Here is a 17,006-nt window from a genome sequence, read left to right on the forward strand (position 1 = left end):
TATGAACTAGATAGTATGGAGTTTAAATGGAACTATTTCTCAAACAGCTGAGAAGAGAAAGTGGGGAGATGCCTGGCAATGAGGAGTTTGGGACAGGGTGTCGAAGCCTGGGTGGGGTGAGGAGGGCTTCCAAGCAGAACAGCCCTGGAGTGGGGTCCTGGAGCTCAGGTGGCGTGTGGAGGGCTTCCATGGCAGGTGGGGGCCGGGGAGAGGAGCTAGTAGCTGCTGCCTTGGGCAGGGTGTCAGTCCCAGTGGGGTGAAGTGGGCATTTGTTTGTGGAAGGGAGCAGCACTGGCAAGGGAAGCGCAGTTATATAAACGGTAGCCAATCAAAGAAGCAAATTATTAAAGATAATGGGGGTAGATTTCTCATTGTCAGAAAAGGGAGCTACATAGAGGGAAAAGATGAAAACTAAAGTTAGCTCTGCGGTTTTAGACTGGAATTGAGGGGCTTGGTTTGTATAACATGTCTGTTAAAGAAATAGTAGTTTATAAACTTCCCACAAAGAAAATTCCAAATCCAGAGGGCTTCAGGGTAAAATCTCCTAAACATCAAATGATAAAATAGAAGCAATTCTGTTCAGACTCCTCCAAAAAATAGAAAAGGAAGAAATACTTCCCAATTCATTCTATGAGGCCGACATTACAATGAAACCAAAAATCAGACAAAGATATAACAATAGGAGAAAATTATAAACTGATATCCTTCATGTCTAAATAAAATTTTAGCAAATTAAATCTCACAATATAGTAAAGGATCGCACTCTGTAACCCAGTGGGCTTTAATCCCAGGAATGCGAGGTTGTTTTAACATTGGAAACACAATCAATGGAATTCATCATGTTAACAAACTAAAAAAGAAAAACACAGTCATCTTAAGAGATGCAGGAAAAAACGTTCAACAAAATTCAACTGAAATTCTGCTACCATCCTGTCAAGAGAAGCCTCTGTTGAGAATCATGGTTTTAGATGTAGTAACCTATAGACAACTATCTGTTCTGTTCTTGAGGATATGTAAAAGTTGGACTCCATAGCCATTCTTGTTACAGGATACTGGCATAAATTCTAACTTTAATTATCTCTTACCTAAATACATTATGCTATAATCTAACTCAGTGTTCCTCAAACTCTGTTTCATCATTTGAAAGATAAGGTTCTTCCTGTACTGTCAAGATGCACGTTAACATATGAAAAGTTCTAACTCCAGGGAAGAAATTGTATCCATTTTTTTTTCTGTCATATGAATGTCAATCATTGCTATTGTATCAGGGTGAATTATTGTATATTTGCTGCAGGAGGCAATGGCACCCCACTCCAGTACTCTTGCCTGGAAAATCCCATGGACGGAGGAGCCTGGTAGGCTGCAGCCCATTGGGGTTGCTATGAGTCGGACACGACTGAGCGACTTCACTTTCACTTTTCACTTTCACACATTGGAGAAGGAAATGGCAACCCACTCCAGTGTTCTTCCCTGGAGAATCCCAGGGACAGAGGAGCCTAGTGGGCTGCCATCTATGGGGTCGCACAGAGTCGGACACAACTGAAGCGACTTAGCAGCAGCAGCAGAAGCTGCTAAAAGCATTTTATTTTGACCCACCTGTTTATTATTGCTTATATATTATATAATATCTATAGAAGCTCAGAAAATATGGTTAGAGCAGTCTGGCGCAACTTCAAGGAAGAGCAGATGTTCTTGACCCTGGCTTGTTGGCAGTACAGTTTAAAGATAATGGGGGCAGATTTCTCATTGTCAGAAAAGGGAGCTACATAGAGGGAAAAGATGAACCAGTTTTATCACAGCTCTCTGCTCATATACCTTCTTACACGTGCCAACTCTATACCACCACCATGGAAACTGGTATTTTTATTTTCTAGTTTTCCAATTCTTGGCTCTTAATATCTTTTAAATTCATAAAAGAATATAAAATGTTTAACCCAGATTAATAAAAGCAGTAAGTTGCCAGAAAATATTGAAAAACCATAGATGATATCAGTCAAAAAGATACTTTCACTTAATTGGTAGGAGCACTTTAAAAGGGCTTCTCTGTATACCAAAAGAAAGCCATGCAGTAAAAATGAAATTTCTACTGGTGGTTGCTAACTGCTCTGGTCTGAATGTTTGTGTTTCCCTCAAATTCCTATTATGAAATCCTAACTCCTAAGGTGATGGCATTAGCAAGTGGGGCTTTTGAGAGGTGTTTAGGTCATGAGAGTAGAGCCTCATGAATGGAATTTGTACCTTTATAAAAGAGACCCACCTTTTGATGTGAAATTAAAGCAAAAAGAAAGCTATGAACCAGGAAGTGGGCTCTCACCAGACCTCAAATCTGCCGACAACTTGATCTTAGACTCTAAGCCGCACAGTTTATGGTATTTTGTTATCGAAGCCTGAACAGACTAAAATACTAACACAGTGTTTCTTTCTATAAGCATAGAAAACACATTAAAGGGAATTGTGTCCTCTGAGAGGTGAATCTATAAAGAAGCTGGCCATCAAGTCATAAACCCATCACAGAAATATAAAAAGGGAAACCCAGCTGAGCATTTTCCTTTTGTGTGTCCAGAGGGCTCCTGACTTATTCTTTGTGCAAAGAACTGCACATCTTGGAAGCAAATAGTTTAAATAAGGTAGCAATATATTTAAGAGCACCTTTTGAAAGTTACAGTCCCCAAGGTAGACATACCATAAGAATCTTTTCATTGCAAAAAAAGAATTCAAACACACTGGTTGTAACAGAAGGCAAAATGAATCGTGGTGTGGCTAGTATGTTGAATTCACAAGAAACAGTCATTGTCTTCTAGCCCAACAGTGGATAGGTACTTTTTCATTAAATATCTTAATTAATGATTTTATTTTATTTTTGGCCACGCTGCACAGCATACCGGATTCTAGTTCCTAACGCATTGGAAACACAGTCTTAACCACTGGAATGCCAGGGAAGTCCCTAATTTTTCTATTAAAGTGCCTTTTCCTCAATACTTGAAATAGTTCTTGGATGAGTTGTAAAGTGTTCATGTTAATAGCATTAGGCCAATGGTCATTTCGCCCAAACAGGAACAAGACTTCAGCTAATCCAGAATAGTGTGACAAATAGCATTTTGTTTCTTCCGCTGAAGCTTTAGAATGAAGCCATAAAAAACAGGAAGATACTGAAATCAGTTTATTGTGATCTAGCCTTAGCTGGCCGGAGAAGGCAATGGCAATCCACTCCAGTACTCTTGCCTGGAAAATCCCATGGACGGAGGAGCCTGGTAGGCTGCAGTCCTTGGGATGGCTGAGCGACTTCACTTTCACTTTTTACTTTCATGCCTTGGAGAAGGAAATGGCAACCTACTCCAGTGTTCTTGCCTGGAGACTCCCAGGGACGGTGGAGCCTGGTGGGCTGCTGTCTAGGGAGTCGCACAGAGTCGGACACGACTGAAGCAACTTAGCAGCAGCAGCCTTAGCTGGAAAAATCAGTTAAGGTCTGAAATATATGCTTTGAAGCACAGGTCTATCAAAAGTGGTAAAGTTAGTGTACTGCCCATTTTGTCTGTTGTTTAAGAGGCAAACGAAAGGATCAAGTTATAATTTTAAAATGCTTTATAATTATCTGCACTTAGGACGTATACGAGTTTGGTAAGAAAAATTATGGAGAAAAAAGATTGACTCATCTGCTCTATTATTCTATATTTTTCAGGAAAGAGGCTTTCAAAACAGAAAATCTTAAGTTAAACTAATCCACCATTCTCCTCTTTTATGGGCCTGCCCCTTGGAAGTTATAACTATTTGCACAAATAATTTTACTCTACAGTAGATTTATTCAGGCAATGCATAGTCAGTGGGGACTTAACATCTTTCTAGCATTGCCATGATCTATGAAGAACATAAAAGAAATGTGAGATGCATTCTCTGCCCTCTAAGGACATTTCATCCTATTAATTTTACAATTCTAGAAATATTGTTACCTTGCTTATTTAACTTCTACGCAGAGTACATCATGTGAAATGCCAGGCTGGATGAATCATTAGGTAGAATTAAGATTGCTAGGAGAAATATCAACCTCAGATATGCAGATGACACCACTCTAATGGTAGAAAGTGAAGAGGAACTAAAGAGCCTCTTGATGAAGGTTAAAGAGGAAAATAAAAAGCTGGCTTAAAACTCAGCATTCAAAAAACTAAGATCATGGCATCCAATCCCATCACTTCATGACAAATAGAAAGGGGAAAAGTGGAAAAAAGGGGAAAAAGTTTATTTTGGGGGGCTCCAAAATCACAGTGTGGATGGTGACTGCCGCCATGAAATGAAAGACGCTTGTTCCTTAGAAGAAAAGCTGCTGCTGCTGCTAAGTCGCTTCAGTCATGTCCAACTCTGTGCAACCCCAGAGATGGCAGCCCACCAGGTTCCCCTGTCCCTGGGATTCTCCAGGCAAGAACACTGGAGTGGGTTGCCATTTCCTTCTCCAATGCATGAAAGTGAAAAATGAAAGTGAAGTTGCTCAGTCATGTCTGACTCCTAGCGACCCCATGGACTGCAGCTTACCAGGCTCCTCCCTCCATGGGATTTTCCAGGCAAGAGTACTGGAGTGGGTTGCCATTGCCTTCTCCAGAAGAAAAGCTATGACATACCTAAACGGTATGTAATAAAGCGAAGACATCACTTTGCCAATAAAGGTTCATATAGTCAAAGCTATGGTTTTTCCAGTAGTCATGTATGCATGTGAGAATTGGACCATAAATAAGGCTGAGTGCCAAAGAAGTGATGCTTTTAAACTGTGGTGTTGGAGAAGACTCTTGAAAGTCCCTTAGACTACAAGGAGATCAAACCAGTCAATCCTAAGGGAAATCAACCCTGAATATTCATTGTAAGAACTGTTGCTGAAGCTGAAGCTCCAGTACTTTGGCCACCAGATGCGAAGAGCCAAATCAACTAGAAAAGACCCTGATGCTGGGAAAGATTGAAGGCAAGAGGAGAAAGGGGCAGCAAAGAATGAAACGGTTAGATAGCATCACTGCCTCAGTGGACATGAATTTGAGCAAACTCTGGGAGATAGTGGAGGACCTAGGAGCCTGGCGTGCTGCAGTCCAAGGGGTTGAAAAGAGTCGGACACAACTTAGCAACTAAACAACAACAACAAAAGAAATAATACCAGAGATAGCTTAAAAACGAAAACATTTTATTTTCTTGATGAAACATACTTGCAAACATGAATCTTAAATGGAATGTTTTTTTATTCACCTGATAGAAATGGCCTTCTCTGTGTCCAGATAGCACCCACCACCTTAGAATAACCAAAAGAACGGTTGTTTTCCTTCATTAGATTACTGGCTCACTATAATTTGTTTTGAAAAAGAGAGTTTCCCTGTCCACTGTCACGTTTTTATTTGTATTGACTAGGACTGGGTCTGGTGGAAATGCATGCCTTGTGCACCGAGACATAACATAAGAAGTCACGGCAACACGACTGATGTAGGGACAAATTCTAATCAGCCCAGATGTCCAACACAGCAGAATAGATAAATGAATTGTGGTACACTTTTACAAAAGAATACTACAAAACAATGAAAATCAACAAACTGCAGCTACATTCAACTACACGGATAACAAATGGAAGAAGCAAGACTAAAGAATACATCAAGTTCCCAAACACACACAACACTGAACCATATGGATATATCTGGTGCATACGGGCGTGCACACCAAAGTAGTAAGACTATAAAGAAAGCAAGGAAGGAAATGGTTACATAAAAAGCAAAGCTAGAGCTTATTCAGGGAAGACTATAGGAGAAGGCTCTTATTAGAAACAAAGTCTAATTCTTATCTTCCTCCTCCTCCTCTTCTTTCTCCTTCTTCACCATGGGTAGCAGTTACAAGGGATGTTTACTCTTAGAACTATTCATAAACTCTACATGTCACATTATCACTTTTTATGTGTATATTATACTTCATAGCAAAACACATCTTAAAAAACCCACAGGTTATTATATTAAATATTAAACACATACATATGTGTATATAATACATACACTAAATTTTATTGGTTTCAAGGGGAAATAAAGAAGAGAGATTCTGTATTAGACTTCTATCACTCCCTACCTCCAGCCTCTGCTGAGCACAAAAGAATACAGACATACTTAAAAAATAAAAGAGGTAAGGGTTTAAGAATACACCAAAATATATCATTCCCCATCATGAATGTTATCTGAAACTTTGAAAGACTTACGTGGACTTCCCTGCTTGCTCAGCGGTAAAGGATCAGCCTGCCAACACAGGAGACACAGCTTTGGTTCCTGGTCAGAAAGATCCCCTGGAGACAGAAATGGCATATCCACTCCTGTATTCTTGCCTGGAAAATCCAATAGACAGAGGATCCTGGTGGGCTACAGTCCATGGGGTCACAAAGAGTTGGACATGACTTATCAACTCAACAACAATGTGGCTTTTTGCCTCATGGTGAATTGCAGACTCTCCTTTGTCTATTGATACAGCCTACTGATACTACTATGCAGAAGCAGCACCTGCGAAAAAAGAGCATCTTCCTGTCCTTACATCTGGGACACAGAGAGCCTTGCACTTTAATGGCCTGCCCCTAAGTTTTCCAGTTCTACCAGCCGTGTTGATTCTAATCTCAGAAAAAGTCTGCTTCTTTGAAGGAAAAAACAAAAACACAAAAACCCTGAGCTAACCCAGTCATGTCCACCTATAAAATGAGTTTTCTAACGTAAGTCTTCATCAAACTATTTTTCTCCATACTCCTGAATTAATTGGGTACTAGGTAACTATTACTGGAGAAGGCAATGGCACCCCACTCCAGTACTCTTGCCTGGAAAATACCATGGACGGTGGAGCCTGGTAGGCTGCAGTCCATGGGGTCCCTAAGAGTCGGATACAACTGAGTGACTTCACTTTCACTTTTCACTTGCATGCATTGGAGAAGGAAATGGCAACCCACTCCAGTGTTCTTGCCTGGAGAATCCCAGGGACGGGGGAGCCTGGTAGGCTGCCGTCTCTGGGGTTGCACAGAGTTGGACACGACTGAAGCGACTTAGCTGCAGCAGCAGCAGCAGCAGCAGCAGCAGCAGCAGGTAACTATTACCTTTTCAGCTGCCCTGGATGAAACCTATGACAATACCTAAATATTGGTGACGCTATATCCTCAGAGCCTCTTTCAGCAATGATCCCAATACAAACCTTGGTTAGGAGTGACAATATCAAACTTTAACATGCCACGTGAGAAAGAAACTGGGATGACCAAGTGCCCAGCTCTGTCCTCCAGGATATACTTTCTAAAAGGAGCACAGAAAAATCTGCACAGCATTGTTCTCCCCTCTGTGATCATTATTACTGTATATAGCTCCTGGGTAGGCCCAAATCAATTTTACATTTAAGAATACCTGAATATGATCTGTGCTCTCATAAGTTAGATTTCACTTTTCAGAATCAATACTAAGTCATAATATCTTGGTGGAAACAATGTCGAGGGCAAAACAATTCACTCCTGATCTTCCAAAGCTTTAGATCCATAGCACAACTCATTTCAAGCAAACCTTGACCCAAAGTTTGGTAAAATAACCAACAATTCTGCTCAAGTCACATGTGGTCAACACTATTTAATATAACGTTCAGGATCAAGGCATTAAAGGCAAGACAATTATTTGCCTCTCTTTAGCCTGGCAAATATAAACACTGAATGGAAACAGGCATCTCTTTTTAGGCTTGTGGTTTATTTCATCCTGAGTTAATGCTTCCCTTTTTTTTTTTTAATAAGGAGACTAGGAATGCAGTTCAGACAGTAAAGAAGATGCCTGCAATGCAGGAGACCTTGGTTCAATCCCTGGGCCGGGACGATCCCCTGAAGAAGGGAATGGTTGCCCACTCCAGTATTCTTGCCTAAGCCTGGTGGGCTACAGTCTGTGGGGTCAAAAAGAGTCAGACACAGCAGTAACTAATACACAATAGGAATGCATTCTGCAAGGGAGAAAGGAAAAAGAGCTATAAGACAATCTTATAATGAAGTTGAATTATTCTACCTAAGTTATGTCTACATTACACAGCTCATTACTTGGCTCAAAAATACTACATGTCAAAAGATATTTCCCCAAATAGAACTATATATTTACAATAAGAACACAATTTAAGAGGTACAGGGCTTCCTTGATGGCCCAGATGGTAAAGGATCTGCCTCCAATGCAAGAGACCTGGGTTTGATCCCTGGGTCAGGAACATCCCCTGGAGAAAGGAATGGCTACCCACTCCAGTATTCTTGCCTGGAGAATTCCATTGACAGAGAAGCACAGTGGGTTACAGTCCATGGCAAGGCAAAGAGTTGGACACAACTGAGCAACTAACACTTTCACTTTCACTTTTCCCCCTCACTTACAATCAAATTTAAAAACTGACATACAGTTTATAATTTTTTTTAGGAGTAGAAAAAAATTCTTTCTGGGGCCAAATGTAAACTTAATGTATTAAAAATTAGTTTTAACAGAGGAGGAATAAAAATAATCTGCCTTACATTTGTAAGTCACCGGAATTCAAACCCAGGTCTTCTGAGTCCATGGCTGGTGTGCTTTCCACACACCGCAGTGGTCCTTAGTTTCCCTGGTAATGACTCAGCCAAAATCTTCATATGAAAAAGTGATTTTAGGAAATAACTGTAACATCCCAGTCTTTTGTTTTTAATTAGACACATATGTGTGGTCATTTGTTTCATTCACCCCTCCCAAACAATTACTGATAGAATAAACTCTGAGTAAAAAACACATGCATTTTCTAAGCAAGCGTGTTCCCTAAAGGTTCCAGCTGAAAAATATTATGAGAAATTAGATCACAGACATATGCTTCCTTTTTGTATACGACTCAGTGTGGTAGTTAGTGATGGAAAAGGGACATAACCAATGCAAAAATAGGATTGTGAGCCTGCACATAATAGTATAGATGATTTTAATTGAACACTAGACCATAAATTAAGTGTAAATGGTTCCTAAATCAAATGCGGTTTAAAATTAATCAGATACTTATAGCAAGAAGCTTACTTATTAATTCATTAAAGTCAAGATCACACTTATTCAGATAATTTCAACCATCCAGCAGCTTCAACTGCTATTTTATTTCCTTTAATTAATCTCTCTCAAGATACATATAAGCATATAGCAAAACCATCATTTTATCAGTTTATACTATTAGGTTTAAAATTGTGTAAGCCAGTATGGTAGTTATTTGTACAAATTCTGGAATTCTGAGTTCTGATAAAGGGTGTCATCCACGTGAATTCACCACCTGTGAGTAAACAGTTGTTGTTATATTTCAGATCAGATCAGATCCGTCGCTCAGTCGTGTCCGACTCTTTGCGACCCCATGAATCGCAGCACGCCAGGCCTCCCTGTCCAACACCAACTCCCGGAGTTCACTGAGACTCACGTCCATAGAGTCAGTGATGCCATCCAGCCATCTCATCCTCTGTCGTCCCCTTCTCCTGCCCCCAATCCCTCCCAGCATCAGAGTCTTTTCCAATGAGTCAACTCTTCGCATGAGGTGGCCAAAGTACTGGAGTTTCAGCTTTAGCATCATTCCTTCCAAAGAAATCCCAGGGCTGATCTCCTTCAGAAAAAAGAATGTGTGTGTGTGTGTATATATATATATATATATATGTATAATTAAATCACTGCTGTATAGCAGAAATTAACACAATATTGTAAATCAACTACATTTCCATTTTTTTAGAAAGGTAAAACCCAGCTTCCTTCAGTTTCTGGACAGCCAGTGATTGCTTAAATAATGCACTATACGGACATAGAAAACAAAACTTTAAATACTTATTTTTGTGTCAAACTGAGTCAAACAAGGCAAAAAAACAATTCTCACTCAATGCATAACCCCCTCTGAGTTAGATATTTTAAAGATGACTAAGTCAAAGAAGGACTTCTAAAAACAATAGCCCAAAGCATGAAAAAACAAAAACATGTAACCCTAGTGGACCAGAGTTTCATAAAACTAACTGCATGAGAAACTATACGTGTGTGAAAATGGAATAGGAAAATCTGAGACACGAAGCACTAACAGGAAAAACCTCAGCAAATATCAGTAACTTTAACAACTTTGGAATCAACTATCTTATATCCATCTGTGGCCTTTCACTCTTTAATTGCTGCTTTTCAGTGATTGAATTACCTCTCAGGCTGTGGCCTTGCTTAAGTTCAAAGCTGACTACGTTGATGGAGAAACTGCACAATACAGAACCTGCCATCAAGGGCAGAGTCAGTAGTCTAGGAGAAGCTGCAGTTGGGTTTTCTTGAAATCACGAAGTAACAGAGCTGTCGAGATCAGTGGTCTCCACACTCATCTGCATGTTGGAATCACCTGGGGAGTGAAGACACTCCTGATGCTTGTGTTCCAGCTCCAGAAGGTGACGTAATTGGTCTGCGTGCTGCCTGGGTTCTGGAATTTTAAAGAGATATGGGTGATTCTAGTCTGTGGACAAATTTATGAATAACCAGTCTATATACTTTTATGTTTTTAAGTTAAAATTTTTTGACAAATTAGATTCATGACCATTTTCTTATACTTCGTTTATCAGTCTCACAACGTTTTGGGAAATCCATGGAAATACTACATGTTCTGGAATACACTCACACCTGTAAATCCATAGAGGTAAACCAAGGTTGAAAAGCAAAAGTACTGTATAATATAACTGAATTATGTATCATTGTCAAAAGGAGACTAAAAGTAGGAAGAAAAGAGGCATGAATAAGCTGAATTTCATAAAATGTTTCTTCATGAGAAGAATTACTAGTGTATGGATTTTTTTTTCAGATTCAAGTCCTAGAAACTTTGTTTTCTATCCTAAAACCAGACAGATGACTTATAGAACACTGCCTACAATAATCTGGGCTTAAGAAATGAGCTGGATTTGTGTGACCTATTCCAACTTTCCACTTTATCAGATGGAGCAGAGGCAGCTGCTGGAATGAGGAATAAGGAATTGGGTCTTACACATGAATAAACCTGTAGAGATACTAAGTTCATTAATGTTCTTGTTGGCAGGAATCAAAATGACTTAGAGGCAGCCAAGTTGAATTACAGGTTTGATTTACTTAGAGATACATGCTATGTGGACATCAGCATTTTTTTTTTTACACCAGCCTCAAGGCAGGCTTGACAAGCAATGTGCAATCCTTGCTTTCACAGTTAGAGTCAGTTGTATTTCCCTGTGGCTTCTCTGCCTCCAGTGGGGGCATATGTTCAGACCAGAGAGGAAAGAGGAGTTCTATAAGTTTAAAATGTCAGTTGATCAATAGTGAATAATGAGGATACTGGGTATCTATGCTCCTCAAAAAGAAGAACCCACAACAGGGGAGTAGATTGACACTGGAGAGCACATTCTTAGCAAGAACATGTAACTTCACTCTGATACACGAGGTTAACATGCTTTAAACAGACTGAGGTAGTGAGCTGAAGGTATTGCTCCTTTGAAATTAAAACAATGACCAGATCATAATGAGGATATATGGATGTCAATATCAGAATCTTCCCACCTCATGACACAGTGCAATCTGATGTCAGTTCAAAATTCTACTAATAGTTGGGCATTACTCATATAAGAGGCAAGTGGGGTAAAGGCTCACAAGAAGCATGTGGTATGAGTGAAATGTAGCCAATGGACAAAAACCCATAGTAAAAAGAAGTCAATACAGTCGATTTTAAAGGTTTGTTTAATTTGGTGAAATAGAATCCTTTCTAAAAGCCAATATAGCTAATTCTCAAGACCTTCCTGATCTTATTGAAAACTGACTGCAAATCATCAAAACATGCAGGGACAAAACAGGAGCTGTGTTCTTGATTATTTCCAAAGACACAAAAAACATCCACAAAGATGTGCTCTTCCGGCAAGTGACACAGCAATTTGGTGTTCATTTCTAATGCCAAATGGCAACCAGTTGTTTCTTCAGAGTCTTTAAACTTGGTTTTGAAACTGAGCTCTTCATTTCCCTGCCTTCTGCTTTTCCTTCCCCCATATTTGCTGCCAAAGTTACGTCTACCACCCACACAACAGCCAAGCCAGGACCTGGGAGTCATCACTGGCTCCTCCCTCTGCGTTTCAGTGCCTATTTCCAAGTCCCATTCATTATGTATCCTGAATAGCAAAGTAATCCTCCTCTCCATACGCCACTCCCAGGGGTCATGTCCTCAACCTCACTGGTTTCTATACCCTAGTTTTGTGTTCTGTCAACTCTCCCCACCACCCCTCTGAAATTGTTTCTGGAGTTCCTATTATACAAATACGAACACACCATCTCTCTGTTTGTTCTTTAACGACTTGGTATCTTTACTTGTTTTTCTTTTGCCTGTAATGCCCCCTCCACCCCAAGTTCTTGCTAACTAGCTTTTTCTCTGTCAGGCCTTTTGTCGACTATATCAGGCGAGTTGGGTGTGTTTCCTTCTCGGGGCTTCTTGTATCACTTTGTGCATAACTCTACTGGAGCGTTCGCCACAGTGCTGTTGACACATTGGTCCTCTCTTCCAACCTGTGAATGCAGGGCGAGCTCCTCATCCTGTTCAGAGTTATGTCGCCTATATCTGTCACTCAGAAGGGCTTAATACGTTGTTTCAGGTAAGTCACACTTTCTTCATTTACTCACTGGAATTGCCTGGGGAAGTTTTTTACAAAAGACTGAGGCTTGGACCCCGCCCCCAAACCATTTCAAACTGAATTTTTTGAGGGCAAACCCAGGCACCTGTATTTTTTAAAAAACTTCCCTATTGTTTCTAACATTGTTAGTTGTTGAAAACCCCTGTGTTAAATTATTTTTCAGGAAATGCTAGTTAAAACTGTATCCTGAGCACAGGAGTCTTGTGGTCTTTTGTGAGTTTTTATTTTTAAAGAGGACACTGTATTGATTATCTAGGGTTGAGTAACAAATTACTCCAATATTCAGTAGCTTTCAATGACCAAAACTTCGTACCTCACAGCTTCTTTTGGTCAGAAACAGCAGTGCTCAGGTTTCTCAGTCAAGAGATTGCGCTCCTGGTGTCAGCTGGGGCTGCTGCCATCTCAAGCCTAAACGGTGAAAGAGAGCTTCCGTCCACATCCGCGAGTGTGCATTGTTGGGCTTCGGGCCCTCATTGTCTGGTGGCCAGAAGGGTTCCTCAGTTCCCCTGCCTCTTCACAGGGCAACTCAGAGCTTGGGAATTTGTTTCCTTTAAAGAGTGCAAGCGGGAGAGCCAGGAGAGGGCCAGCTAGATAGAAGCCAGAATCTTCCTGTACACTAATCCTGCTGGAACTGACATCCCATACTGTTGCTATACTCTATTAATCAGAAGCATGTGTTAGGTCTACCCCGAACTCAACAGGAGAGAATAACAAAGGCAAGGATGTCAGGAAGTGGGTATCACTGGGAGCCATCTCAGAAGCTGCCTACCACAGACATTTAATGATACCTGGCTTAAAAATTAACCTACCTTAAAGGAATCCCAGCCTGACGGTCTTAACAGTAGGAGTATGCGCACTGCTGGTTTTCTCGTAAAACTGATCCAACCCGCTTTGACAGAAACGAACTAAAAGTAAACTGGCCTGTGTACTTTCTAATAATAAATTTATGTTTTTTTGTTTTTATTATCTAACTATAGATGCATTAATTTAAGGCCATTTATACAAGACAACGGGGCTTCCCAGGTGATACAATAGTAAATAATCCACCTGCCAAAGCAGGAGCTGCAGGAGACGCAGGTTCAATCCCTAGGTCTGGAAGATCCCCTGGAGTAAGAAATGGCAACCAGCTCCAGTATTGTTGCCTGGGAAATTTCCATGGATAGAGGAGCCTGGCGGGCTACAGTCCATGGGACTGTAAAGAGTCAGGCATGACTAGGCCCGTACACACACACACACACACACACACACACACACACACACAGAGCAGTGCCAAGGCAGGTCAGTTGGTGTGACTCCAGACTTCATATGGCTTTATGAAATACATCAATGTGCTTTTCAAAGACAGTGCTCCTCTTTCTTATCCCGAACATCTTCCCAGTCATACAAATTCACTGAAGATAGGCCACTTTAAGGATTTAACATAAATTTTGATTTTAGTGAAGGGCTGCTGCTGCTGCTAAGTCGCTTCAGTCGTGTCTGACTCTGTGCCACCCCATAGACAGCAGCCCACCAGGCTCCCCCATCCCTGGGATTCACCAGGCAAGAACACTGGAGTGGGCTGCCATTTCCTTCTCCGATGCATGAAAGTGAAAAGTCAAAGTGAAGTCACTCAGTCATGTCCGACTCTTTGCAACCCTTAGCGACCCCATGGACCGCAGCCTACCAGGCTCCTCCGTCCATGGGATTTGCCAGGTAAGAGTACTGGAATGGGGTGCCATTGCCTTCTCGTAGTGAAGGGCAGGCAACAGTAAATTTAAAGATAAAATAGTGAGCAAAATTGGCAAGTTAATGTACAGATTTTACCCTGATCAGAATACTAAATTTTAATTTTACTTCACACTTTGGAAGGAAAAGCCAATGTATTGGGCAATATTGAATACTGATGTTAATAACCAAAATTTAAGCCTTCCTCATAGATCTTATCAATACTAAAGATTTAGCTTCTATTTCTGTTGGGACTACTCACCATTAATGCTAAGATGGCAAGCTGAAATTGCTTAACAATATTTAGCAAAACTATACAAATAAGGCAAAAAGAAATCTGTGTTAAGGCACAGATGACTTAGCATTCTTGAACCTCATGTTGACAGCATGCTTGCAGGAAATCCTAAACTCTTAATTTATATTCTAACTTCAAAATGCCACCTCCCAAAAATCAATGGGTTTTTGGTGCAGAGAGAAAGTGCTGGCCTTCCAGATTGAGTACTGCCCTTGACAGCACCTTTTCCTTGAATTGCTTCCTAAATATTTGTTCAAAAATCTAGTAGCTCATAAACTTGATGTAATTTTTAAAAGAATATGATCATAATGCAAGGTTATAAAAGATGTAACTGAGAAATTGTGCTTTAAGTACTTTACACATGGGCAGAAACAACTTATGAACAGTCTATGTAGTTTGCTTTCAGAAAAATAAAACAGCACCATTGAGGGGAAATCCACTCTTTGCTTTAGCTGAGGTGGCAATTCTTCATATGATTATACTAAGACATGGATGATAAAGCCATGATCAGCTACTATTACCCAACATAAACAGTTCTGTTTCAGCCACTGTGAATTATAGCAGACATAAGGATTAAAGCTAGTGACCTGGACTGTTGAAGCCCTTTAACCACTCATGCCCTGAGCCATTTAGTATTTGTGGCCTAGACATGCTTATTTGGGGCTTAAGTTTGAATTTATTAACCTTACTTAAAAGATGGTTTTTCCAGTTGCCAAGCTGAAAGGCTGGTTGAAAACAGACAGGTTATCTAAAAATCTGGTAAGTTTTTTTTTTTCTTTTTCACAGTACTATGAGTTAGCAATTTCAAAACTACCTTTCATGTATTCTAGCCTTGAGCTACAGGATACACTGAGAACAGAAGCCAGGCTTCTTTCTGAAGGAGTTACAAATATGAAAAAGAGAAAAACTAAAAAGTAGTGATAGACTGCAATTGAAGGTATCTGTATAAACCGGTATAGTGATAAATACAGACATTTGTATGTATATCTGTGCTGAGAGGAACTATAAGCAATGACACAACAGGAGAAATGAGCAAACCTACAACTCAGATTATGGTTCTTGGATACCATTCTCCATGAAAAGAAAGCAGAGATCCTTGAAGAAATGGTTGATTCAAGAGCTGCAGCAGGCAAAGTACAAGTTGAGCTGGGAGCATCTGGTTACACCAAAAAGAAAGGGCTCAAAGAATAAGGAAGACACTACACATCTGGGGCTCCTGACTCACAGAGGACCGGCACGCCCATTGATCAAATCTAGGACAATGAGAACATCAGAATAAATAATGATGGCAATGGATTTTAATCTGTTAACTAAGAATTCATGAATCCATCTGTTATAAATAAATGAGTGACAGAGAAGGGAAGCACTGTTTATTAGAATGTCAACAAATACAGATGGAATGGTGGGAGTTAGCAAATCCGGTCACTCAGCTGAAAAGGGCCTGAGAGAATGGATAGGTTTACTGTCCAGTGGTCAAATGATCAGTCTCTACAGGGCACAGTGATAGGCCAAGAGCTGTTTCTCAATGGGCATGCAATTATCTGCTGCAGATGGCATGACTGTGCTTCAGAATCCCAAGGGTCTGTGTCATGATTCTTCCAGTAGATTTGCCATAAATTCCACACTGCATCTTTTCCCATCACGGATTCCACCAGGATCTGCTGGATCGTATGGTCCAAATGTTAGTCAGGGCTGCTTACACTGAAGCCTGGAACTGTCGCAGAGCCCTTTTCTGTTTTCAGCCCTATTCAAAGCTGGCCCCCTTCCTTGTCACCTGGCACATGAGCCAGAGCATTATTCCCAGTTGTAGAATGTGTTGATCCCAGAAGCAAAAGAGGCCTAGAAAGTTCCTACTTCCTTCTTTGTGGTAAAGGCTGCAAGACGCAGCAATTTGGCTTTCATTTTGGAGGGGATGTCCTGGCACTCCCCTGACCACTGGACCTCTAAACACTTTACTGAAGTTTCTGGTTCCTGGAGGTTTGTGTTTATCTCGCACGCTCTGGAGTGCCTGTATCTTACCATAGTCTTTGGCATGCCAGCCACCTTTTGCTTATCTGTCCAATCAGCATGATGTTGTCAATAAAAATGGACCGATGTATTGTTCTGAGGGATATTTAAGTGGTTCATATTATGACTGAGAATGGGAGAGTTAATATACCCCCAAGGCAAAACTCAAGTCACTGTTCTTCGTGAAAGTGAATTGTTTCTGATCCTCTTTTCCAATTAGAATGCCAAAAAAAGAGAGAAAGGTATTGCCAAATCAGTGATGTACCACGTATCTGAGCCCTTATTAAATCTGTTCTAACAGTGAGTTCCACCATAGAACGGCTGTTGTGATGAAGGCCATTACTTGGTTAAGTCTGCAGTAGTCTGTAG

The 17,006-nt window shown here is 40.5% G+C and overlaps 1 long non-coding RNA gene across 1 annotated transcript in view; it reads right to left on the reverse strand.

The window, feature by feature from the left end:
* Positions 1-17,006, reverse strand: part of LOC123330623 — a 59,526-nt gene that overhangs the window by 32,551 nt on the left and 9,969 nt on the right. The window contains exons 2-3 of the long non-coding RNA XR_006546649.2: positions 10,153-10,419; positions 6,206-6,328 (exon numbers count right to left, since the gene is read on the reverse strand). This is a non-coding gene — a long non-coding RNA (uncharacterized LOC123330623). The remainder of the gene's footprint in view (positions 1-6,205; positions 6,329-10,152; positions 10,420-17,006) is intronic.

This window comes from Bubalus bubalis, chromosome 19 (assembly GCF_019923935.1).
Source record: "Bubalus bubalis isolate 160015118507 breed Murrah chromosome 19, NDDB_SH_1, whole genome shotgun sequence".
Taxonomy (NCBI): Eukaryota; Metazoa; Chordata; class Mammalia; order Artiodactyla; family Bovidae; genus Bubalus; species Bubalus bubalis.